The 26,293-nt window shown below is 44.1% G+C and overlaps 1 long non-coding RNA gene across 1 annotated transcript; it reads right to left on the reverse strand.

The window, feature by feature from the left end:
• Nucleotides 1–6,509: 6,509 nt before the first annotated feature.
• Nucleotides 6,510–25,612, reverse strand: LOC137340956 (uncharacterized). The gene is made up of 3 exons (XR_010966922.1): nt 25,572–25,612; nt 18,589–18,780; nt 6,510–9,557 (listed from the first exon to the last, which is right to left on the reverse strand). It is a non-coding gene; the product is annotated as an uncharacterized lncRNA (long non-coding RNA).
• Between the last annotated feature and the right edge of the window lie 681 nt (nt 25,613–26,293).

The raw sequence follows: 26,293 nt of genomic DNA on the forward strand, positions 1-26,293 counted from the left end.
TCATGAATGTTTGGGGGTGCATGAGCAGGAAAAAAGGGAATGGGATTCAAGGTCCTGGTGAAGGGTACTGAATGTTAAAGCAGTGATTTACATAGAATTACATAGAATTTTACAGCACAGAAACAGGCCATTCGGCCCAACTGGTCTATGCCGGTGTTTATGCTCCACATGAGCCTCCTCCCACCCCTCTTCATCTAACCCTATCACCATATCCTTCTATTCCTTTCTCCCTCGTGTTCTTATCTAGCTTCTGCTTAAATGCACCTATGCTATTCGCCTCAACCTCTCCTTGCAGCAGCAAGTCCCTTGTTGAAGGTTGGCTTTATTTAGTAGCCAGGAATTCTGCCAGATACATTTATCCACAGCTAAGTGGTGAACACAGAGAGATTTCACTGACAGATTAATCCCAGCACGGCTGAGTTCCGGTATATATGTACCTAGTTTGCCAAGGAACCTTGTGCTTTGATCACAATTATGCATGGATCAGGATTTTTATAAACTGTAGATAAAAGTAACCAATTTGTAAGTCTTTGTGCTGCTGGTCATTTCATCAGACATTCAGCAATTAACTGGAAACAAAAGCAACGGAAAATACTTGCCATAAAAGTGCGTTTTATACAAATCTCCTTGGAGGTATTCTGGCCGATGGATTGGACAATGCTCAAAGTATTAAGCAGCAAAAATGAATAATTGTGCAACTTTAAGCTTGGAAAAATAGTTGCTATTTAAGGGCTATGATTAAAGCTGACTCAGTATGTTGAAGTATCAAGGCACTCAGGCATGTGGTAAGATTTGGGGTGACACCCATTATTCCTCACTTGTTGAGTTCCCATTTCCACCCCTGCTGCCACAGGAGTTGTTGAGTGGAGTCAAGACACGGTTTCCCTTTGGGTGAAGGGTCACTGACAAGTGCATCGTGCTGGGACACTAAGCATTTTAGTGATAACTAGTTAAGTAATGGGCTGTGGTAGTGTAGTGGTTATGTTACTGGATTAACAATCCAGAGAATGAGAGTTTAAATCCAACCATGGCAATTTGAGAACTTGTGTTCAGTTTTTAAAAACCTGGTATCAGTAAAAGTGACCATGAAGCTGTCGGATTGTTGTAAAAACGCAACTCGTTCACTAATGTCCTTTTTAGGGAGTGAAACCTGCCGTCCTTACTCGGTCTGGGCCCACATGTGACTCCAGTCCCCACACCGTGGTTGGCACTTAACTGCCCTCTGAAACGGCCTAGCAAAGTGTATCAAACTCGCTAGCAGCGGTTCAAGAAGACGGCCCACCACCACCTTCTCAGGGCAGCCAGGGATTGGGCAATAAATGCCGGCCTTGCCAGTGACACCCACATCCCGAGAATGAATACAATAGGAAAATATCCCAAATTCAATGTCGGGTTACATTTGGCAAGTACCACAATTTGACCATGCAAACTCTTACAGGAAGATTTTATTAATACAATGTTTAGTTTTTCTGGTTTGTCACATGAAAAGGAAGTGAAGTTAACTACTCTGAACTTTAAAGGCCGCACAAACTTTTTATCATCTGCAGTGAATTGAGTGCTGGGTTGCTATGATACAAAAAGCATATCTTGATGATGTAATTCTTGATTGTATCCATGTGATTTATATCAATTTGTGTTAATTGTATTCAGGTGGTGAGTATCAATTGGGAACTCTCTTGAATCCATTTATATGAGAGCTGATCTAGGGTGTGGTGTGGGTGTAATTTGGAGCTCTGTGAATAAAGGCTTGGAAGCAACTGAAGACCAGGCTCTAATATCCTACCCTTCACCGGGCTATCCAGTTTTATAACAACAATCTCTAAGAGGCTTGGGAAAGATTGGGTGGAGTGATTGTTCCTTCCTTCTCTCCCTGCTGACCCAGATAAACTGCTATTCTGTACCATTTTAAAACTGTCCTTAATAACTTTGATAATTGAATGAGACACCTAAAGGTCTAACGGGGAAAGTGATGCAACGAAAACCTGGAAAACAAACCATTCACTCCAGTTCCAGCTTTCTGTTAAAATGTGGAAGGATTCCTCAACACAACAAACCTGTGTGAACAACACAATAGGTACTGCAGTGTTAAATGTGACCGGCTACATTTGAAAGGAAATGGTTTTCACAGACTGCTTCTTCGTAGTTCGGGATTGGGGTTCCCAATGGTCAACGACTCCGAGGTTTGAAGGGATGTGTGAGCTGAAAATATTTTTTTTCTCTCCTATCACTTGACGTTTCTTTTGTAATCCCACTTTGTGGTTCCAGGAGTAGGATCAACGTTAAGAATGAGGAGACAGTAGAGTTTGACTTGCCATTTATAAATATTTTGATCACGTTGCTTTTATTTGTGTGTGTGCCTTTTTATACCAGAAACAGATGGTATTTTTGTCCCCCCCCCACCCCCCCCAACTTTTTTTGCCAAATTATTTTCCTTTCTCTCGGTCTCCCTGTGTGAAGCACCATCGCAGCTGAGAAGGATGGGGTGAGTAATTAGCTCTCAGGCCTCCATCAATGCTGCTCTCAATTGGACATTAGGAGGTGTGCAAGAGTAGCTGGGACTAGTGCGGTGTCCGTCTTTGTTCCCCCCTCTCTCTCTCTCTCTCTCTCCCGTGCTTCTCTTATGATGTGGACAATCTTCTGGTGTCTCGATACCCTCCACAGGCGTTGACATGTTTTAAGGAGAGGGGGGGGGAGTGGATTTATCAAGAAGTTGCCATCTGCTTCAGTTGTCTATGAAGACCTTCCCAAATACCGTTGAGCATGGCCATTGGAGGATCCAACAGGTGATGGATCTTCCTGCCATTTGACAGCTCATTGTAGACTCTTCCCTGGGTGGAAATTATTCAGTGACTGTGAACAACTCCCTGTCAATCCTGTTGAAGTAACTCGATAGCTGTGTCAACAGTCTCTTATGTTCTGAAAAGACTCCAACTTTGAATCAAATGCACTATGTTTTCCGACATTGTCGGTTGGTAGCGGTGAACAGTACATAGTGTTAGTGAATATTTTATAGTGATCACTGAACAACCCAGGAGAACCATTTATATTAAAAACAACTTCATGAGGTGTGATTCCTGCAGGCTTGCAGACTTAATCGTTCCTAATTATTAATAGTTCCTAATGGTCATAAGAAATAGGAGCAGAAGTAGGCCACGTGGCTCCTCGTGCCTGCTCCACCATGGCTGACCTTTGACCTCAACTCCACTTTCCTGCCCAATCCCCATATCCCTTGATTCCCCTGGAGTGCAAAAATCTGTCTATCTCAGCCTTGAATATACTCAATGGCTCATCATCCATATCCCTCTGGGGCAGAGAATTCCAAAGATTCACAACTCTGAGTGAAGAAATTCCTCCTCATCTCAGTCCTAAATGGCCAACCCCTGCAACTATGCCCTCTAGTTCTGGACTCTCCAGCCATGGGAATCAACCTCTCAGCATCTGTCCTGTCAATCCCCCTCATAATCTTATAGGTTTCAATGAGATCGTCTCTCATTCTTCTAAACTCCAGAGAATAAAGGCCCATTCTAGTCAACCTCGCCTCATAGGCCAACCCTCTCATCCCAGGAGTTAATCTAGTGAACCTTCGTTGCACTGCCTCTAAGGCAAGTATATCCTTCCTTAGATAAGGAGACCAAAACTGTACACAGTGCTCCAGGTGAGGTCTCACCAAAGCCCTGTACAACTGTAGTAAGACTTCCTTACTCTTGAACTCCAACCCCCTTGCAATAAAGGCCAACATTCCATTTGCGTTCCTAATTGATTGCTGTACCTGCATACTAACTTTTGTGTTTCTTGTACGAGGACACCCAAATCTCTCTGAACACCAACATTTAATAGTTTCTCACCATATAAAAAATATTCTGTTTTTCTATTCTTCCTACCAAAGTGAATAACCTCACATTTCCCCACATTACACTCCATCTGCCACCTTCTTGCCCACTCACTTAACCTGTCTATATCCCTTTGCAGACTCTTTGTGTCCTCCTCGCAGCTTACTTTCCCACCTGGCTTTGTATCATCAGCAAACGTGGATACATTACACTCGGTCTCTTCATCTGAGTTATTAATATAGATTGTAAATAGCTGAGGCCCAAGCAACGATCCTTGCGGCACCCCACTAGTTATAGCCTGCCAGCCTGAAAATGACCCGTTTATCCCTACTCTCTGTTTTCTATCCTTTAACCAATCCTCTATCCATGTTAATATATTACCCCCAACCCCACGAGCCCTTATCTTGCATAACAACCTTTCATGTGGCACTTTATTAAATGCCTTTTGAAAATCCAAATATACGATATCCACTGGATCCCCTTTATCTACCCTTCTAGTTAAACCCTCTTAAAAACTCTATTAGGGATGGGCAATAAATGCTAGTCTTGCCAGCGACACCCACATCCCACGATTTCGCTTTCATAAAACCATGTTGACTCTGCCTAATCATATTATGATTTTCTAAGTGCCCTGTTACCACTTCCTTAATAACCAGCATTTTCCTGATGACTGATATCAGGCTAACTGGCCTGTAGTTCCCTGTTTTCTATCTCCCTCCTTTCTTGAATAGTGGGATCACATTTGCTACCTTCCAATCCGCTGGGACTGTTCTACCACCTAGGGAATTTTGGAAGATCATAACCAATGCATCCACTATCTCTGCAGCCATCTCTTTTAGAACCCTCGATGTAGGCCGTCAGGTCCTGGGGATTTATCAGCTTTTAGTCCCATTAGTTTCTCAAGTACTTTTTCTCTACTGATATTAATCACGTTAAGTTCCTCACTCTCATTAGACCTTTGGTCCTTTTGTAGTCCTCTTAGTCGTTAGCTTATCCAATCCCAACTATCCTATATCTGTGTTATAAACGTGGTTGGCTCTTAACTGCCCTCTGAAATGACTCAACAAGCTACTCAGTTGTATCAAATTGCTACAAAGAACAACAGGAATCATTGTAGGAGTACTTTCACCACACGGACTACAGCGGTTCAAGAAGAAGGCCCACCACCACCTTCTCAAGGGCAACTAGGGACGGGCAATAAATGCCGGCCTTGCCAACCGCCTCCACATCCCAATTAATTTTTAAAAAAGGTGAATGTAAGACATTATACCGTGGGATAATATTGTACCAACGCTCAACCCATTTAGGTGTCAGCCATGGCTCAGTAGGTAGCACTCTCACCTCTGAGTCAGAAGACCATGGGTCGAAGGCCCATACCAGGGACTTGAGCTCAGAATCTAAGCTGACACACCATTGCAGCACTGAGGGAGTCTTTCGGATGAGGCGTTAAACCGAGCCCCCATCTGCCCCCTCAGGTGGATGTAAAAGATCCCATGTCACTATTTTGAAGAAGAGCAGGGGAGTTCTCCCTGGTGTCCTGGCCAATATTTATCCCTCAACTAACACCACCAAAACAGATTATCTTGTCACTATCACATTGCTGTTTGTGGGAGTTTGCTGTGTGCAAATTGGCTGCCACATTTTCTACAGTACAACAGTGACTGCACTTCAAAAAGTACTTCATTGGCTGTAAACACTTTGGGACATCTTGAGGTCATGAAAAGCGTTATATAAAATGCAAGATCTTTCTTTTTAACTGTTGGAAACTTCTCTCTGCGTTATTTTAATGGAGATGTTAAAATAGCGTATTAGTATTCGTACACTAGTATCCCTCGATGTAATGTCAAAGGCTTGTGTCGTCTTATGGCCGGTAACTACCGTAAAAAGTAAAGCATTTTTTTTAAAACCACTGAATAAAAATTTCCTGACCGTCAATCCAATAAGAAGTAGAATTGGGCTTTCGTGTCTGCAAACGTTTACATTGGATAAATGCGTGTTACGCAGAAAACCAATTTAATATGTTTTAATCAGTGGACTACATTGTGCAGTCAGCGTTGGACAAACACAGTAAATGGAGAAAACAACTTCCTATTGACCCAGTGGGCTTGTTTGAGAGGGAACAGAATGACAGCATTTATGTACATAGTAAGTTGGGTAATGACGTGTAGCATTGATTTCGGTCGAGCAATCCTAAATTGAGTTCTGTCTTCAGTAGATGTAGGTAATACCACCAGATGTTGATTTTGTACCTACTGGTATTGGGTTGGCCAGCAGCTGCTGTTTACTCCGAATCGAAGGATTTATCTCAAAAAGTGATCCTGAGACTAATGTGTTTTCGAAAAAAAAACTGTCCTGCAAATGACCTGCAAAACAAAAACAGCAGTCCGTGCCTGTTTTAATGAGGCTTGCTCAGAGAACTCGCTGCGAATCCGTCTTTGCTCTTTTGTGTAACATTGTTCAATGTTTTGTATATTAAATAAAGTATTGGATTGAAGTCTCGTTCACTGTAGCACTCCTTGGGGAACAGGATTACAACCATGGTTTGTTATTTTGGATATATATGTGGACTGGAATTGGGGTCAAATTCTCAAACAGCGCCTGGCTGCTGAGGGAAAGACCTCTTCCCCCCCCCTCCCCCCCCAACCAACCTCGGAGAAAGACCCCCTCAGCATGTGCAATACCATCTTCATTCTCCCATTATACAATTTCAATCAACATGTAAAAGGCTGGGAGATGGGCTCGGGTGGCTTGAAATATAACAATGCCAGCAGAAGTGGCGGGGGGAGAGGTGGAATTTTTTTTTTCGAAAGTATTTTTAATTTCCCAATCCTTGGCAGTCCAGCAGGATCCCGCACACTGGTGGCGACTCAGAGCAAATGTTCCTTGTTGGTTTATTGGATGGATGTATCTGTACTCCCTAACCGTTTCTGGAGGACCGTAAACTGGCCTGAGTTACTGGGTCATTTCTTGGGCTTAATAGACATATAAACTTTCAGAAACTGAAGCAATTGAAAGAAAAGAAAGAACATGCATTTATATAGCGCCTTTTACAACCTCAGGATGTCCCAAAGCGCTTTACAGCCAGTCAAGTACTTTTGAAGTGTAGTCACTGTTGCAATGTAGGAAACACGTCAGCCAATGTGTACACAGCAAGATCCCACAAACAGCGCTGTAATAATGATGAGATAATCTGTTATTTTTTTAATGATGTAAGTTGAGGGATAAATATTGGCCAGGACACTGGGAAAACTCCCCTGATCTTTTTCAAATACTGCCATGGGATCTTTTCCGTCCACCTGAGAGGGCAGGTTTAACGTCTCATCTGAAAGACGATACCTCCGAGAGTGCAGCACTCCCTCACGGGGAGTGCAGAAGTGCAGTCATTGTTGTTATGTAGGCAAACACAGTCGCCAATTTGCGCACAGCGAGGTTGAACAAACTGCGAATGAAATAAATGCCCAGTTAATCTGTTCTTGATGGTGTTGATTGAGGGAGCAATTTTGGCCAGGACACTGGGACAATTCACTCTTCTTTTTCGAACAGTGCCATGGGACCTTTAGCATCCAGACAAGGTTTAACGTCTCATCCAAAAGACGGCGCCTCCTACAATGCTGCACTCCCTCAGCGCTGCACCAGAGGCAAACGGCTTAGGTTATGCGCTCAACTCCTGGAGTAGGCCTCAAACCCTTAATCTCCTGACGCAGAAGAGAGTGCTACCAGACGGGCCAAGCTGACAAGTCGCAGTGCGGGTTACACTCGATAGCAGAATGTGCGGTCTGTCAATATGGCAGGCAGATGAATGTACAATTAAAATGATAGCCTGCTCCAAAATCTTTACAGCTATCCCGGAGCAAACGTGAGAGGGCTGCTGAGTTTTGCTGACGGTGCTTGAAATATTCCCAGTTATTTAGATTAAATGATGGACAGGAAGGCAATCAGTTCTGTAATTGGTTTTCATTTGATTACTTAAAGTTGGATTTGTGCACTTACTTGTTGGGTCTCCGTGTGACCTTTCAATTTTAACAGGCTCAAATGTAAGAGTGCGACTACACTTGGATATGCTTTTATTGTCAGCGTAATTCACTCTTAGAATGAAATAGTCCTTAATAAAACCCTGACTTACTGCAGCAGAGATGTGTTTGATTACTTTAATTGTCTAAATGATGGCCTCAGAGGCAATTGCTGGGCCTAAATTAAGTACTTTCTTAGGGAGACTCGTGCGAGCTTTCCTGCTTATAATGGCGAGCCAGCTTTTCACGAGTCTCTTCCCAAACACTGCATGCAGCTGTGACCTGGAGTGTGTTGGAAATTACCTTCAGATTTATTAACGTTTTCCTCAATGCACTGAGAGTTTGGGTTGATCTTATTAATCCTCCCACAAACAGTAATGTGATGATATGCAGATATTCGGTTTTAGTGATGTTGGTTGAGGGATAAATACTGGCCAGAACACCGGGGAGAACTGCTCTTCCAAATCGTGCCATGGGATCTTTTACACTCACTGGAGAGGGCAGACTGGGCCTTGGTTTTAACGTCTCATCCAAAAGAAAGCGCCCTCTCAGTACTGCACTGGGAGCGTCAGCCTGCATTTTGTGCTCAAGTCTCTGGAGTGGGGGTTGAACCCACAACTATTCTAACCCAGAGGCGAGAGTGCTACCCACTGAACCACGGCTGACATCCAATCTAAGCTGACACTCAGTACTGAGGGAGTGCTGCACTGTCGGAGGTGCCGTCTTTCGGATGAGATATTAAACCGAGGCCCCGTCTGCCCTCTCAGGTGGACGTAAAAGACCCCATGGCACCATTTTAAAAAGAGCGGACGGGGTCTCCCTGTGTCCTAACCAACATTTATCACTTAACCAGTGCCACCAAAGCAGATTAACTGGTCATTTATCTCATTGTGGGACCTTGCTGTGTGCAGATTGGCTGTCACATTTGCCTACATAACAATAGTGACTGCACTTCAAAAGTAATCCATTGGTTTTAAAGCATATGACATATGAATACACATGCACGTACACAGAAACAGCAAATTGTTTGGAAAAGGCTAATCCAGAATATTACTTCAAATTATACGGTGTGTGTAGGACCCAGGTTCAAACTGGTACGGTTAACTTTAGGACTGATATCAGGAAGTTCTTCTTCATGCTGTGAGTGACCAACACTTGGAATGGACTGTTGGAGACAAGAAGCCAGGAAACATTTAAAGAACAACCAGATGCAGCGATGGTGGGGGAGGGGAGGGGAGGGTTATTCTGGTTGGAAAGAATTAAGATGGGCCGAACGGCCTTCCTCATCCTTAAGTTTCTTGTGAGGCGTGTCACAACCTCAAGTTACAGCGCGACGTCCTCAAAGGCCGTAGATATTCCGTAGCAACTGGCCAACCCCAATGCGATGTTTGTTTGGAGAACGTATGATTGGCTGAGGCAAAGCTATACTTTCTTTGGCGCCTCAGATTTGCAGGTTGTTGTTGTTGTTGTTGTTGTTGTTGTTGTTGTTGTTGTAGCTGGGAACCCTGCGGTAAATGTGTCCCCAACAGGAAGCCCGAATGCCTGGAATGTATCTACAGTCTAGACTCAGCAGAACCCAAGTATAACTTTAGGAGCTCGTTAGCAATGAGACTCCTCCTCCTCCACATACAGCACCAGCTTGGAAACAAGGACAGAAAATCATTATCTTGGAGGCTGTGGGGGTTGACGTCTAATCTGATGCTCAGCAGCACAAGATCTGAGGAAAACATTAATCAAAAACAGTTGAGAGGAAGTTAACTCCTCCATTTTGGTAGTTCAGGCCTATATAAAGATCACCAACCCTAAACAGCATCAGTAAGCTTACCTGAAATCCTTTGTTATCCCGAGTGCTAGGCTACTATTTTACATTTTAAATGAAAAATTAACCTTTTATTTTTTTTTTCCTTCCTCTCAGCCGTGGCGCACTGGGTATCTCTCTTCGCCTCTGAGTCATGAAATGGTTGTGGGTTCAAGTCCCACTCCAGAGATTTGAGCCCATAATCCAGAATGACACTCCCACTGCAGTACTGAGGGAGTGCCGCACTGTCCGGAGGCACTGTCTTTCAGATGAGATGTCAAACCGGAGCCCTGTCTGCCTGCTCAGGTGGACATAAAAAATCCCATGTCTCTATTTTGAACAAGAGCAGGGGAGTTCTCCCCGGTGTCCTAACCAATATTTATCCCTCAATCCAACATCGCTAAAACAGATGATCTGGTCATTATCATATTGCTGTTTGTGGGAGCTTGCTTTGTGCAAATTGGCTGCGCGTGTCCGCATTTTAAAAAGTACTTAATTAGTTGTAAAAGCATTTTGGGATCCTGAGGTTGTGAAAGGCGCGACATAAATGCGATAAAAGCCCAGGTTAGACCTCACCTGGAAGTACTGTGTTCAGTCTGGGCAACTTAGGAAGGATATACTGGCCTTGGAAGGGAGTGCAGTGTAGATTTACTACAATGGTACCTGGACTCCAAAGAGAGATTACACAAACTGGGGTTGTATTCCCTGGAATTTAGAAGATTAAGGGATGATTTGATCGAAGTTTTCAAGATATTAAGGGGAACTGATAGGGTAGATAGAGAGAAACTATTTCTGCTGGTTGGAGAGTCTAGGACTAGGGGCCATAGCCTGAAAATTAGAGCCAGGACTTTCAGGAGTGAAGTCAGGAAACACGTCTACACACAAAGGGTGGGAGAAGTTTAGAACTTTCTTCTGCAAATGGCAATTGATGCTAACTCAATTGTTAATTTTAAATCTGAGATTGATAGATTTTTGTTAGCCCCATATCCCTTACTACCTTTGGTTAAGGCGGGTATATGGAGTTAGGTCACAGATCAGCTACGATCTCATTGAATGGCGTGACAGGCTCGAGGGGCTAAATGGCCTCCTCCTGTTCCTGTGATCGTTATGATTCTTTCTTTCCTCAGAAAGTAACCCCTTGCTCTGCATGAGAGGTAGCCATTTTGTTAGGCGCTAGGGTATGATGTAATTTCCTATTGCACCGCCGAGCAGGGAAGTAAGTGCCTCTCCTTCTGCCCATCTTCCCAATGTTGATTCACTAAATCATCTCCTGTCGTCTCCGCCATACGCACACAGAGTGCAGTCAACTCATTCACATTATTAACTGGGAAACGTGCTGGCAAATTAAGAAGAGAAACCTAATTACAGTCCCCTCCCCACCCTGGGTTTCACTGCTTTCCCATTACGTTTTATTTCAAGAGCTCAGCAGTGGGTTGGTGTGATGTTAATTAATGCCTGTTAATTAGATAAAATATTTTGATACACTTTGAGAAATTCCAGCACTGTAACAAAAGCTGTTGGCAGCGGTTATGAATCCCTTAATATTAATATTGGCACCAATCATTATCTCGGTGCACATGCAGCCATGTTACCTAGGTCAGGATGTATGCTTTATTGGAATTCAAATAATCTTGTCCTGTATCCATGGCGACTGGAAGGTCTTGATATACTCACTTGACTCTGGTTACACAAGCACCAGTTGTCCTTTGGTATCTCACCCACTGGACATGTGCAATCCTTGACCATGAGTGCCGGTAGACTATTCAACCATGAAGGAGAGGGGGTACGGCCATCACGTCAAGCATCTGGCTGAGGCTTAGCGTGTCCCCACATGGACATTTCAACGGGGACTGGCTGTATCGGGAGTGTGAAGACTGTCGGTCTGGTTTTTTGCTCCCTAACCCAGGGGCGCGCGACCTTACTGTTTTACGTCAGTGCAGAGCAAAGTTCAACCTTGCCACCTTCCTGGTCACTATGGTTTAAAGATGTTTCTTTTTAAAGTCCATACAGAGCATCCCATAATGATGCAGGCTTTCTGGAAGGGGAGGGGCACGGTTGAGGCTTGAGGAAGGACATTAAACATAGTCCTTAAAAAGTAGCTTGTGGGGGAGACCAAAACTAGGGGCCATAAATGTAAGATAGTTACTAATAAATCCAATAGGAAATTCAGGAGAAACTTCTTTACCCAGAGAGTGGTGAGAATGTGGAACTCACGGAGTAATTGGGGCGACTAGCATAGCTGCATTTAAGGGGAAGCTGGATAAATGCACGAGGGCGAAAGGAATAGAAGGATATGCTGATGGGGTGAGATGAAGTAGAGAGGGAGGAGGTTCGTGTGGAGCATAAACACCGGCACAGACCAGTTGGGCCGAATGGCCTGTTTCTTTGCTGTAAATTCTATGTAATACTATGTAAAAATACAGTAAAATTGCATTATTGCTTCACAGTTCCTGGACATCTCTGGGCAGCCATATTGAACAAGGATGTACAATCTAGAGTCGGATAATAAGTTGAAAATAGGAAATAAAACAAAACACCTTTATACAGGTATTGGGTAGGTAGTTATGCCAAACATAGCTCTCGCTATTTAAGGTTAGGGATTGCAAGAGCCAGGATAGGAAAGCTGATGCTATGAAATCCATCAGCAAGAGGGAATTGTTTCTTCAGATATATTAAGATACATATCAGCCATTGCCTGTACCAGAGAGTGGGCCGATTGCTTGCGTTGATTCTGGAGTGTGGTTTCCGCAGTGTGTCCACCACGGAGAGCATTCAATGCTTGAGAAGGTCACCAATGTTTAACCTTTGTCTACCTTCCCCTTGCCTTCTCTCCCCTCACCTTTATCTTCGGATCTACAGATGTCTTGGTAGCACCACGATGGGCATTGACCGCTGGGTGGACCCGAGAACATCTTCACATTGATATCTTGAATACTCCAAGCTTTTAATCTACCACATGATATTCACGGGTGTTGGCTAGCTGCTGCACTCTTGCAATGGGATAGGAGCCAAGACCTAGGGCTGCGAAGGCTGCATGTTAAGTTGAACCCTGTGATAGACAGCCCGTGAATATTTGTTGTAAAGTCAAAACTGAGGGGGTTTCAACATGTCCCCCATCTGGAAAGGGTCCTTCATTCCTCCAACTACCTCTTGCTCTTGGGGGGCAAAAGGGGTTACAGAACATGACAACCCTAAACCGTTCAACTTCCTGGTTAGGCCTAACCCCATAGGCAATAGAAAGATAACAGCCCGCCATCTAAAACTGTTAGCAACACAAAAAACAAAATACAGATTAGGTTAACAGATATAATTCATTTTACTGATGCACCACAGGTCTTAGTAATGTATTTGCAATCTGAAGCACTGTTGTTTCCAATGTAGAACTTGGAAGGAGGTTTAAATTAACTTAGGGATGTAACAGCCATAAACAGGCACCATATGGCTGGTTTGCTTATCAAACCAAGTGCCCAGGGTTACAGAATTTCCACGTGAAATAATTCATTTTACGTCTGCACTCTTTTGATTTTGCCAGATGTCGATCGAAGCTGTATGTAAACACCTGATGATACGCTTTCAATATGGAAAGCCAACATGAGCAGGATACGTTTAATATTTTACACCATGGGCTTCAACACGTGTGAAGCAGGAGACGTTTAGGGAATTAATAGCAGCAAATCTCTGCCAACATCAGTGACTGTGCCCACATCTAGCACTGTTGGTGCAAATAAGTGTAAGGGCATCGTTGTTGGTGCATTGCACTAATTGCACTATTACATTCTTTTTCACATTCCTTTGTGTTTAGAAACACTGATACAAAGAGAGATACCCACTGAAGAGATTCCTCGTCAACGCTGCTCTACCGCCACCTCTATCTTAGGGTTGCCAACCCTCCAGGATTGCGCTGGAGTCTCCAGGAATTAAAAGCTAATCTTCAGGATACTGCTGCGAGCAACACCCGGGAGAAAAATCATGGGGGTCTTCAAATAAAATTGTGTTTTTAATAAATTTTCTTTGAACACTTTTGTTTATTAGTTATGGTGGGGGGAGGGGGAAGGCTGTTTGACCGAGAGTCATCCAATCGAGTCATGAAGAGACTGTTAACTTTCCAACTTGCTTGGGAACGCGGTGTGGGATGAGGATGGATGTGTCGGGCAACCAATGGCCGAAATGCAGAGGCGGGGCGGCTGGAGTTGGGTGGTCAGTGATGAAACCTCCAGGAATACGTCCAACCAGAGTTGGCGATCCTACTCTACTTTGACTATAGCAACAGAGACTGCACTGCAGATCCGTCAGCATTGGAAAGAAAAGATAGTTTCACATTGCAGGTGGTTACTCTTCATAGAATCTTACAGCTCAGAAAGAGGCTATTCAGCCCATCATGCCCGTGCCGGCTCTTTGAAAGAGCTATCCAATTAGTCCCACTCCCTTGTTCTTTCTCCGTAGCCATGCAGATTTTTCCTTTTCAAGTATTTGTCCAATTCCCTTTTGAAAGTCACTATTGAATCTGCTTCCACCGCCCTTTCAGGCAGTGCATTCCAGATCATAACTCGCTGCATTAAAAAAAGCTCTCCTCATCTCCCCCTCTGGTTCTTTTGCCAATAACCTTAAATCTGTGTCCTCTGGTTACCGACCCTCCCACCAGTGGAAACAGTTTCTCCTTTTTTTTCTCTATCAAAACCCCTCATGATTGGAACATCTCTATCAAATCTCCCCTTAACCTTCTCTGCTCTAAGGAGAACAATTCCAGCTCCTCCAGTCTCTCCACATCATCAGTATCCTGATCTTTTGCAGGGTCCACCTCCAAACTTTAACCCATCTCTTCTTTTTCTTTTAACTAATCCTCTTGTGCATTTCAGACATTTTCTATTCTTCTTTCATATTTCCAGTTTTCCCTTCCCCCTCCATGAATCATGACATTCTTATGAATGAACTGATGGGGGGTGGTTTGGGTGTCTGCTTTGGCTCAGTTGCCTCTGAGTCAAAAGTCCCACTCCAGAGACTTGAGCAAATAATCCAGGCTGACACTTCAGTGCTGTACTGAGAGAGTGCTGCACTGTCGGAGGGGCCGTCTTTCAGATGAGACGTTAAACCAAGGCCCCGTCTGCCCTCTCAGGTATAATATAAAAGATCCCACTATTTCGAAGAAGAACAAGGGAGTTCTCCCTGGTGTCCTGGCCAATATTTATCCCTCTAACTGACATCACTAAAACAGACTCATGTATCTCATCGCTGTTTGTGGGAGCTTGCTGTGTGCAAATTCACTGCCATGGTTCCCTACATTACAGTAGTGACTCCAGCAGGCATTCCCTTTGAGCTGGGATCTTTGCGGGAGCGCGGGGATCGATGAATTTACCCCTATGAGTTTATTTTTCAAAAGCGCTAAACCGGGGGAGTGGATTAACCACAGAAAATAAGCACGTTTGTCCAAAAAAAAAGTCTAGCCATTAGTAGCAGGAAGCAGCGCTCAAATCTTTCTCTATCTTTTTTTTTGTTGAAGCTCTTAAGATGCATGGAGAACAGTCCCTGGAGTAATCAACTGTTCCTCATGGATATTGGAGAATTTTATAATGAGCCAAGAACTGTGGCTGAGGTGCATGCAAAGTGTGCTAACTCATAGAATCACCCGGCAATTCCACTTGTGACCCTGAGGGTTGAATTGTGCAGTTATTGCCTGGTCTAGGGCTACATTGGATACTGTGATTTCTGCCTTCACGGCAACACATTATTATGTCCTTAAATTAGGGGTAACATTGAGGTTAATCGACAAATTGTAATTAGTAGCAAAAAAAAAAGACCGCATCTGGCTATCGCAAGAAGAGCAGGGAGTTCTCCCCCCCCCCTGTCCGAGGCCAATATTCCTCCCTCAACCAACACCACTGAAAATACATTAACTGGTCATCTAGCTCATTGCAAGGTGTTGGCTACTTTCTCTTCAAATGGACAAAAGGTTTGCCGAGAAACAGTTTCTTGAAACGTAGGCAGGGACAGTGTACGGGGCATGATGTTTTGGGAAGAATTCCCAAGTTCAGTTGAGCTAGCATGAAAAATGCAATAGATATTTCTGTGCACAGCAGTGTCCCGCAAATAGCGATGAGATAGATGACCAGTTCATCTGTTGAAAGAGAAATGTTGGCCAGGACATCTGAAAGATATCACCTCCAACAGTGCAGCACTCCCTCAGTACTGCACTGGAGTGTCAGCCCAGATTTTTGTGCTCAAGTCTCCAGGGTGGGACTTGAACCCACAACCTTCCTGACTTGGCGTGTGAGAGTGCTACTACACTGAGCTGACAGATGCCGGATCTAATTCAGCTAAACTAGCCTGCATATCTGATAGGATGTTTTCCCCAATACAACGTGCAGTGTTAAAGAGTTTCCATGTAATCTGAAGAACAGTTGGTGAACAGACTGGTGTTAAACTGAGCCATTTGATTGAACAATTACCGCTTAATATGTTAATATTTGGCAAAGAGGAGAGCGGGGATGTAAATTCGCTGCTTATATGTGTGGACTGCAAAGTCCTACAGTTCCATGGAAATAATAAATATTTTAATTATTCAAGGAAACTGGAAAATAACAGCTAAGTGTTCTTCTGATGCATTTTTCCATTTCCTGATCAGCTCCTGTCCCATCTCACATTACATATTCATCTGTGTAATCTCTCTGCCCTTCCTCTGTTCCTGTTTGTTCAACCCTTGCGTACATACATGCTTTTATGTTTGTACAGCATCTCTTTATCTGAGTGTTTTTTGGAGAAGAACTTTTAATCCCAATACTTTAGACAGCCACTTCCACTAATGACCAATCAGAGTCCTATAGAGTAACCTGCACCAACATTAAAAAAAGAACAATCAATAAGGATGCATATTTCCATAACCTTCAATCAATATTTCTTCTTCAGTTTTTTGGGGTGAATATTGTGCTTATCAGGATATGGAATGTCAGTGCAAGGGCGTTTACTATTCATACCAATTTCACTATAATGCACCCCCAGGTCAGCTATGGCAGGACCATTGCACCCTCAAGCTCCCTCATCTCTGCCCCCAAAAACATTCTAGAGCCCCAACTTCACGAATGATACTTTTCCACTTCCAACACCAGGCCTTTCTCAATGTGATTACCCAATTGGGTATCTGTTAGGGGCAGGATTGTGCTGTGTACTCACACCCATTAGGAACTGATTCGAGACCTGCCTTGACTCAGAGGCGAAAGTGCTACCACTGAGCCACAGCTGACACCTGGGGAGTGGGAAAGGTTGGACATTTGGTCACGGTATTTTTTTATGTTCAGTGTATGGAGTTCCTGTCTGTCGACCAGGGAGGGTTAAGTGGTGTGTGCACATAAGAGGAATGCTCTCCTTGTAAAGCAATGGTTATAATTGGATTGCTATCTAACTGATCTGAGATTGCTATGCTGTTACATTTTATTAGAAATTTGGGATAAGTTAATTCATTTAAAACTGTTTACATTGCAAATGGTAAAAGAATATTAGCTGAGGAATATCTAGATTAAAGGTGACAGTGTAAACACAGCTTGCTGGTGACACAATAAAACATAACAGACCTCTTTGACGTGAATGTGATATTAATAGTGCCACCTCTATAAAAGAGTAATGAGACTTTAATACTCTGTGGGGGTTGTAAGCTCCCAGTCTTCATTTACTGAACTTCGAAAGACCATTGCTTTATTTACTTTAGGAGCAAGATATTTGCAGTGATTTGATTGTAAAGCAAGAGTGTAATCTTATGATACCGCGTGGGTTTGATTGCACTGTAGTCAAGGCTGCTGCATCTCATTAAGCCGGTCTAGTGCTTGAGAGATGATCGCTAGACTCTCAGGTTGGAAAACAAGAAACCATGAATAGAGAGGTGGCCATTCAGACCATCAAATCCACTCCTTTTTGCAGACCACGAAAGAAAGGCTTGCATTTATATAGTACCTTTCATGCCCTTAGGACGTCCCCAAGTGCTTTACAGCCAATGAAGTACTTTTGAAGTGTAGTCACTGTTGTAATGTAGGAAACGCGACAGCCAATTTGTGCACAGCAAGGTCCCACAAACAGCAATACGATAATGACCAGATAATCTGGGTTTTTTTAGGTGTTGGTTGAGGGATAAATGTTGGCCAGGACACCAGGGAGAACTCTCCTGCTCTTCTTCGAAATAGTGCAGAGGGATCTTTTACGTTCACCTGAGAGGGCAGAAGGGGCCTCGGTTTAACGTCTCATCCGAAAGTCGGCACCTCCGGCAGTGCAGCCCTCCCTCGGTACTGCACTCGGAATATCAGCCTGGATTTTGTGCTCAAGTCCCTGGAGTGAGGCTTAGACCCATAACCTTCAGGAAGGTTGAAAGATGAGCAAAAAGGACGATACTTGGATTAAGGATTCCAAGTGCTGATGAGAGATTCACAGAAGCAAGCTTGGAGAAAGGGAAATCAAGAGCGGACAAATTCCAGATCTTTCAAAATGCTAAGATATGTGGATAATACAAATGTTATAAAGATAATTTTACTTCAACTACAAGCGCAGGACTGGAGGACACGAGTGCAAAGTTAACGCACCTCAATCAAGACTTGAGATAAGAAAAAGAAATCTTCTCCCCCTTATAAAGCAATGGGCATGGAAGCACAGAACTGACACATTATATGATTACAATCATTGTCATGCTCCCATTATGATTATACGCACCCTTTGATTCCTATCACTTTCCAGCCATTCATTCTGAACACGCGCTGTATTTGGATGCCCATTGTGTACATTTTCTCGTTCCCATTACACACCATTCTTCAGATCACATCAACAGCCAGCTCTCATTCCTATTGGACACTAACCTTTCCATCAGACACGACTCACATACCCCAGATTCTCATGACATGCCACCCCTCCAATTCCTGCCCCTCAAACATTTAACCCACTCTCTAATTCCCATCACACATCAGAATTCTCGGATTACCTTTGTCACCATCCTCGATTCCTGGCACACTCCTCCACTCTCGCTCTGGTCACACGTCGCCCTCTTCTCATTATAAGCCGGGCCTGAATCTTGTGATGTGAGCTATAATTAGATCCGATGTGTCTTTGCTCTCCTCTGTGAGTGGTTATCTGCTGTTTTGACCTGACACAGTTCTAATTCATGGGAGAGAAACTGGAGGGGATAAAAAAAAATCTCAGCATGCAATTAACCAGCCTCAAACTTACATAATGTGTGTGCGCTTTCAAGCTGATAGGGAAGGCAGTCAGTAAGGTCTACTGCAGAGTTAGGAGGTCATAAATGGTGTCAAGTCCATGCTTTTAATCTTTTAGACAGCGTACCAACAGAGAATAACCTGTAACTGCAGAAGTTCAACAGATAAAGAACAATGGAGGTTCAGTCACAGTAAACACATATTAATACAATGGACAAATGTTAGGCCTTGGCTTTTCTAACTGAGACTCTCCGTTCTAAACCGTTATGGGAAGCAAATCTACTTGCACACTATACGGAATAAGGAAGAGATTTGAGCTTGTCAACGTTGGCAGCTTTCATATGTGAGGGAAGTCAACCAAACATAACTGTTAAGGTTCGTAAAGAAAAATGAAAGATTTGCATTTATACAGTGCCTTTCACGACCACAGGACGTTCCAAAGCACTTTAAAGCCAATGAAGTACTTTTTTGAAGTGTAGTCACTGTTGTAATGTAGGAAACACACAGCCAATTTGAGCACAGCAAGATCCCACAGACAGCGATGTGATAATGACCAGATAATCTGTGTTAGTAATGTTGGTTGGGGAATAAATATTGGCCCAGGACACCAGACAGAACTTCCCCTGCTTTCCTTCGAAATAGTGCCATGGGATCTTTTAGGTCCACCTGAGAGGGCAGCAGAGCCTCAGATTAACATTTTATTCAAAAGACAGCACCTCTGACAGTGCAGCACTCCCTCAGTACTGCGTTGGAGTGTCAGCCTAGAGTTTGTGCTCAGGTTTCTGGAGTGGGACTTGAACCCTCAACCTTCATGACTCAGAGATGCGAGTGCTGCCCACTGAGCCGCAGGTGTAAGGTCATGGAATATTTGGGAGAGTTTGTGAGACGTGAAGAAGCCCAGCTCCTTGAGCCAAAAGGCTTCCAGTGGGCGACAAAATGAACATTTGTCAGTCGTACTAATTAAAGTTAGAATCCACCTGTAGCTGCAGCCTGTCGTTTGATGGTACGGGTGTGGCAGAACGGAACAATGGATAAGCAACAAACTGGAAAGTTCCAGAAGTTCTAAAGGCACAATATAAATGCCAGACGGAGCTCAGCAGCAGACTCAAGGGAACTAATAGGTGGGGGCCCCTGGGCACAGATCCCCGAGGCCCATGCATTAAACATCCCTGCCCAAGACAAGCTTTAGGCACCTGGATAGATCCAGGGGACGTGCTCGAGTCCACCGCAGCTAGGATCTGCCATAGGCAGCACAATTTAACATGGCCTGTCCCTTTTAAGGTCACTGCTGAACTATTCTCTGTGGAGAACTGGTGAGGCACCTCCATAAAGGGTCCAGTAATAGGCTGATACATGAGTCGTGGAGGGGAGGGGGGGCGGCGGGGGTTCTGTAGATTGGAGACTGCTTGTAAATTCTCGGGGAGATAGCAGGTTAACAATGTCAGATAAAAACGAGGGAAGTGACTGGCTTCCTTTGCTCTTTATATGTTTGAAGCTTTGAAACGTGACGTTGGAAGTGTGGTGAACATGCATTAAAACGACGAGACTTTTACAAATCTCCTGTGGCATTGCTCATGGTGATGGGATGATTTGCTGGGGTAGATTCTCTCCTATTGGCACCCGCTGGGTGTTTGACAGGTGCAGTGCTGCACACCGGACAGGAAGAAGCTACTCCTATTCTTTCTCCTCCGGGCCATTTGCATGGCTCGGCGGTCTTCAATCACAGGCAACTTCCTGGCTAAAAATAAAATCGTTGAGGCAATCTGTGCAGGTCTCTCTGGCCTGCAGCTACGCTCTTGACCACTAGGAGTGCGGCCTTCCTGTCTCTCCGCCTCGCTCTCCTCCGCCTCCCTCTCCCCCGCCTCGCTCTCCCCCGCCTCGCTCTCCTCCGCCTCCCTCTCCTCCGCCTCCCTCTCCTCCGCCTCGCTCTCCTCCGCCTCGCTCTCCTCCGCCTCCCTCTCCTCCGCCTCCCTCTCCCCCGCCTCCCTCTCCTCCGCCTCCCTCTCCCCCGCCTCCCTCTCCTCCGCCTCGCTCTCCCCCGCCTCCCTCTCCTCCGCCTCCCTCTCCCCCGCCTCGCTCTCCCCCGCCTCGCTTTCCTCCGCCTCGCTCTCCCCCGCCTCGCTCTCCCCCGCCTCGCTCTCCTCCGCCTCGCTCTCCTCCTCTTAGACCTTCCTTTAAACCCATCTCTTTAACCAAGCTTTTGGTCACCACTCATAATGTTTGCTGCCTTTGTCTTGCCATCCGTTTCCTGTCTGGTTACGCCTCTGAGAAGCACCTTGGGAAATTTTTGTACATTAAAGACGCTCTTATAAATGTGTGTTGCGGTTGATGTTTTAGCACTAGTGCCATAGTAAAGCCCCAGTTTTGTATCTCTCTGCTCCCCAGCCTATGCTGCACAGAAACTCTTATTCACCAACCAAACACAACTTCCCAAACCGTCGAAAGTTTGGCTATTTAAATATAACTAATAATATAAAATCAAAGTTTATATAAAAATAAGGGCGACTTTATAATAGGGACTGAATCGCATCCGTGCACCTTGGTCCAATTTTCTATCTCCTGCCCTCTAATCTCGCTCTACCTGAAGTCAGCACGATCTGCACTGCCTGCGCACATACCATGAGATCAATTAGTGAGAAATAAAGAAGTTAAAAAGGAAGAGTTAATAAAAACTCTGGAGATTTCTCCATTTGTAGCAGAAACAGCCAACAAAGTCAGTGATGTGAAACAGTGTAATGAGATAATAAGAGCCTACTTCAGTCAAAGCCAGTGAAAAGGTTAGTATTATCACCACAATGAAAGATTATCAATCATTCACCCTTATTCTTCCTTTGGCTTTTATTTACTCTTCTCCCTGTTATTTTTATACAGTGTAATACTCAGTGTAATTAAGCAGTAATTTAGTGTTATAAATTGCAGTACACATTCATCCATTACAGTGAAACTTCTCTCTACACATGACACAACATGGCAACACACTCGCCTCTGAGTCCGAATGTTATGGGTTCAAGCCCCACTTCAGGGACGTGAGCACAGAATTCAGGCTAACACTCCCAGTGCAGTACTGAGGGAGTGCTGCACTGTCAGAGGTGCCAGCTTTCGGATGAGCCATTAAACCGAGGGCGCAGCCATTCAGGTGGACGTAACAGATCCCACGGCACTATTTCGAAGAAGAGCGGAGGAGTTGACCCCAATATTTATCCCTCAACCAACTCACTAAAAACAGATTATCCGGTCATTATCTCATTGGTGTTTGCGGGACCTTGCTTTGCACAAATTGGCTGCTGCGTTTCCTACATTACAACAGTGACTACACTTCAAAGGTACTTCATTGGCTATAAAGCGTTTTGGGATGTCCTGAGGTCGTGAAAGGCGTTATATAAATGCAAGTCTTTTTTTTTCCTTCATGTCTTCATTTTATTATTGGGTATGATTTCATTAAAAAAAAATTCTGGTGTAATGGGGCCCTGCAGTCACAGGTTTTTACAGAGGAACATGTTTCTGTGGTCCTTTGCTTGAAGCAGAAGACCAAAGAGGTAAATATTACAAGTTTGCCTTTCCATTTATGGCGCTTCGCTCAATGGGAGGGCAAATCAAATAATTTGGCAAGGAGTTCAGTGCACGCAATTCAGGCCTGTCAGGATTTTGGGGTTTGTGCATTTAGATATTCTCTTAGTTACGGTCTCCTGGATATTTACCTCGATATTGGGCAGTAAGAGGGTGCACTTTGGATCATAAGGGACGTGAGGTCCACTTAGGTGAGTGACTGGTGATCCTGATGCAGGATCACCAGTCACTCACCTAAGTGGACCTCACGTCCCTTATGATCCAAAGTGCACCCTCTTACTGCCCAATATCGAGGTAAATATCCAGGAGACCGTAACTAAGAATTCTTACTCCATATACGGCTAGTGAAATATCACACTTGTCATCATGTGCATTCTACACTCTTTACAGCAGGTGGCCTGAAATGAGGCACAGAATAGGCACGGCTTCAAACAACAACTGGTTGGTTTTATATAAAATACATGAATGAACAGGATATAGTTTTCACAATGAGAGCAGTCAATTTCCTCTTTCCTCTGTTATGAAAAGTGCTAAAGACCCAATAGCTAACTCTTTGACCCTAGGCTCACTGGGAGGGGGGTTATGGCCCATATAAGGACGTGAGATAGGCGATGCGTTCGATAGACGAGGGAAGCTGGTGGTCTCCAGGCTCGTCCCACATAATTTCAGTGAGCGGTGGACTCTGAGCAGGAGTCCTGAGGCAGCTCGTTGGTTTGCTCCTCAGGCTGGCGACGGCCCTCAGATAACAGGGGAGACGAGCAGGAGGGGGGGAGCAAATGCTTGTCGGCAGCAGCCCGCAGTCTTGCTGTGGAGCCAGGATCTGATTGAATGGCGGAACAGGCTCGAGGGACTGAATGGCCTCATCGTGCCCCTTCGTTCCTATGCACATTAATCGGAAAACGATCACAAGCACAAGAATGGCAGGTTGCTGGACCCCGTCAGAGAAAGAGATGCTGGAGACGTTACAGTCATACCCCATTTATGTTGCCGACATTACGACGAAAGTCTTTGTAATATCTGTAAAATCCCCCCGTTCCTGTTGTGACGAACTCGGCCCCTGAGCCTGTGTAAGACTTCATGACTGCGGTTGACGTAGAGTTTCATTTTTCAACTTTCCCATCCTAACCATGGGCCTTCCCAGCAGACGGAGCAGTTGCAAAGGGCCAGAAGATGTAAAAACAAATCATGGAAACAAAATGGTGGGCCTGTTGCCAGTAGCAACTATTTGTCATTAGTGGCCCCTCTACTGCCTCAGGTGTGCTGTCTTTGCAATTCACACTATGATATAAATGGAGTCTAAGATAGATGAGGCCTGGTCACATACCAACCAACGACCTCGTACAAACCCGTTTTTATTGTAAGATGTAGTACATTTTTAACCTTGATTATCGCTGGAGAAACGACTCTGAGGTAAACATTCACCTTTGACCTTGCAAGAGGTGACCTTTACAGTGAAATCTGTTCAGTCAGTAACTTTTTGATTGGAGCAATTAATTTTTACGACCAGACTCTCACTCCCAGCAACCGCATCGATCTTAACACTGTCAGCGATGTTATTGTACGCATGCTTAGCGCACTGCTATCAAATTCCCCTCTCCACTATTTTAATAGAGGTCTTAGCCCATTTAGCTGGGTTAACATCTGTTAAAATAGCAGAGGAATTTGATTAAGTTTTCCTGCAATAACATTACCCACAGTAACTGCTAGCTGCTGTTCCTAAACCCATACCGACTCTACAGAAGGTCAGCCTGTGGGTTTTATTGGCTAATATTTCCGATGCAGCTAAAGAGTATTAAAACCAAAATGGTTTTGTTTGTGCACAGAATCGCTTCACAAAATCGATGCGAAAATTGAAAGGGGTGGGAAAATGCAGGAAGTAAATAAACACAGGGCCAAATTTTCACTTCTGCACTTCCTGCACATCAGGTCCATTAAAATGGGAAATGTACCCTCCTGTTCTCAATATAAATGTCCCAAGAAGTCTCGGTGCCAGTGCTGTGCGGTATTAGTGGTGAAGATGCTCATATGAAATTCGTCCGTAATTCAACAAAAGGCTCTAACCCATTTAAAATGGTTTTAACATTTTTATTAAAATAGCAGTCAGAGGAATTTCACATAATTGTGTTCATTAGTAATATAGCGCAGTTCCAACTCCCATATAAATTGCACAGAGCCCTGCTGGATCTGGCAGAGATCACTAATAGTTTTGCTTTTTGCAGAGTTATTTTTACTTGACGTTTTAAAGTTCAACCTCATTAAAGAAAGAACTTGCATTTATATAGCACCTTTCATGACCTCAGGAGGTGCCAAAGCGCTTTACAGCCAATGAAGTACTTTTTTTTTTGAAGTGTAGTCACTGTTGTGATGTCGGAAACGCGGCAGCCAATTTGCGCACAGCAAGATCCCACAATGGTGCCCATCCAGTCTCATATACAAGTGGAGAGCAGGGACAGGTATGGCAGAGATCAGTCCACATGGGGCATAGGTCGAAGTGATGACCATCTGTGGTTTCATGGACAACGGGGAGCACAGATAAGACAGCCGCCATTTTGACTTGTGTCTTGGAACCTTGGACTTCAAGCTGAGAGTGCTGGCTCAGTTTTGAAAGCCACCAGAAAACAATTCTATTTGGAAATAATTCCAAACACCCATCCCTTTAAAAATACCATATTGATGTGCAAATAAACTGCACCCGCATCCAAAACTTAAGCCTTTCCCCCAAGAAAAGCATAATTAACTTGTATATAGGACATGTACTGAAAACGCTTCTGCCATTTTCTTTGCACTCCAAATTAGGTTATTTATAAACCGACAGTTTGACATCGCACTGTGCGATATTAATAACTAATGTTTTGGACCTTGGGATGAAATTCCTCAGTCTGCTATTTTAGCGACGGCATTAACCTTTGTTAAATAGGTCTATGAATAATTTTTGTTACAACAGTGGAGAGAGGAATTTCATACAAGCACACCTCATGCCAATATCACACAGCTCACTTTCAACCTTCAAGTGTCTTGCTTGTAAGGGAAAAAAGGGTGACTGATAGCACTACAAGGTATAACCATCCATCAGAGTGACATCTCTGTCTACATAACACCAGAGGTGCAGTGTAAACAGTACAATGCAAGTCTTTCCTTCAGCACTGTGCTTGTAATAGTTGCGGAACAATGCTAGGCAGCTTACCTCTTACTTTCTGCAGGCGATGCCTGATGTACTTCTACCAGACAGGGTTTAAGAAGTCGTGATATTTGACTCCTCCTGTCGGTGTAAATATAAAAAAACGTTACAGTTAAAGGGGTACCTGCCTCCGTGAAAAGTATTTGGCCGTTCTTTTTATTCCCTTTTGTTTACAATGGTGGACAGAAATTGTGTTTAGTGGAATTATCACTTGGGCATCTCAACATGATGAGGAACTCGGGACAGGCTCAACCCCAAACAAGAGTTTGTTAAAGACTTTATTTCATCGAGATTGTAGCCCTTTAAGGGATTGCAGCTCCAAACAATATCAGTGGGAGTTGATTTGATTTGCCTTCTCCGTTGTTATTCTGGAATGATCTACTCAGTCACCAAAACAATCTGTAGAAAGGGTTTCTCGTGGTAATTACGCGAGTTATGGTAATAAGTATCTCCACGGCCTTGACATTACATTGTGCAGATTGTGTTCTGCTAGCAGGTCAAGGCTGCTCAGATCATTCCTCTCCCTCTCCTGCCCCCTCCATTTGCAATTCTTCACTTAGAATCATAGATCCATACAGCACAGAAGGAGGCTATTCAGCCCATCGTGCCTGTGCCAGCTCTTTGAAAGAGCTATCCAATTAGTCCCACTCCCCAGCTCTTTTCCCATAGCCCTGCAAATTTTTCCTTTTTAAATATTTATCCAATTCTCTTTTGAAAGTTATTACTGA

Source organism: Heptranchias perlo, chromosome 22 (assembly GCF_035084215.1).
Source record: "Heptranchias perlo isolate sHepPer1 chromosome 22, sHepPer1.hap1, whole genome shotgun sequence".
NCBI lineage: Eukaryota > Metazoa > Chordata > Chondrichthyes > Hexanchiformes > Hexanchidae > Heptranchias > Heptranchias perlo.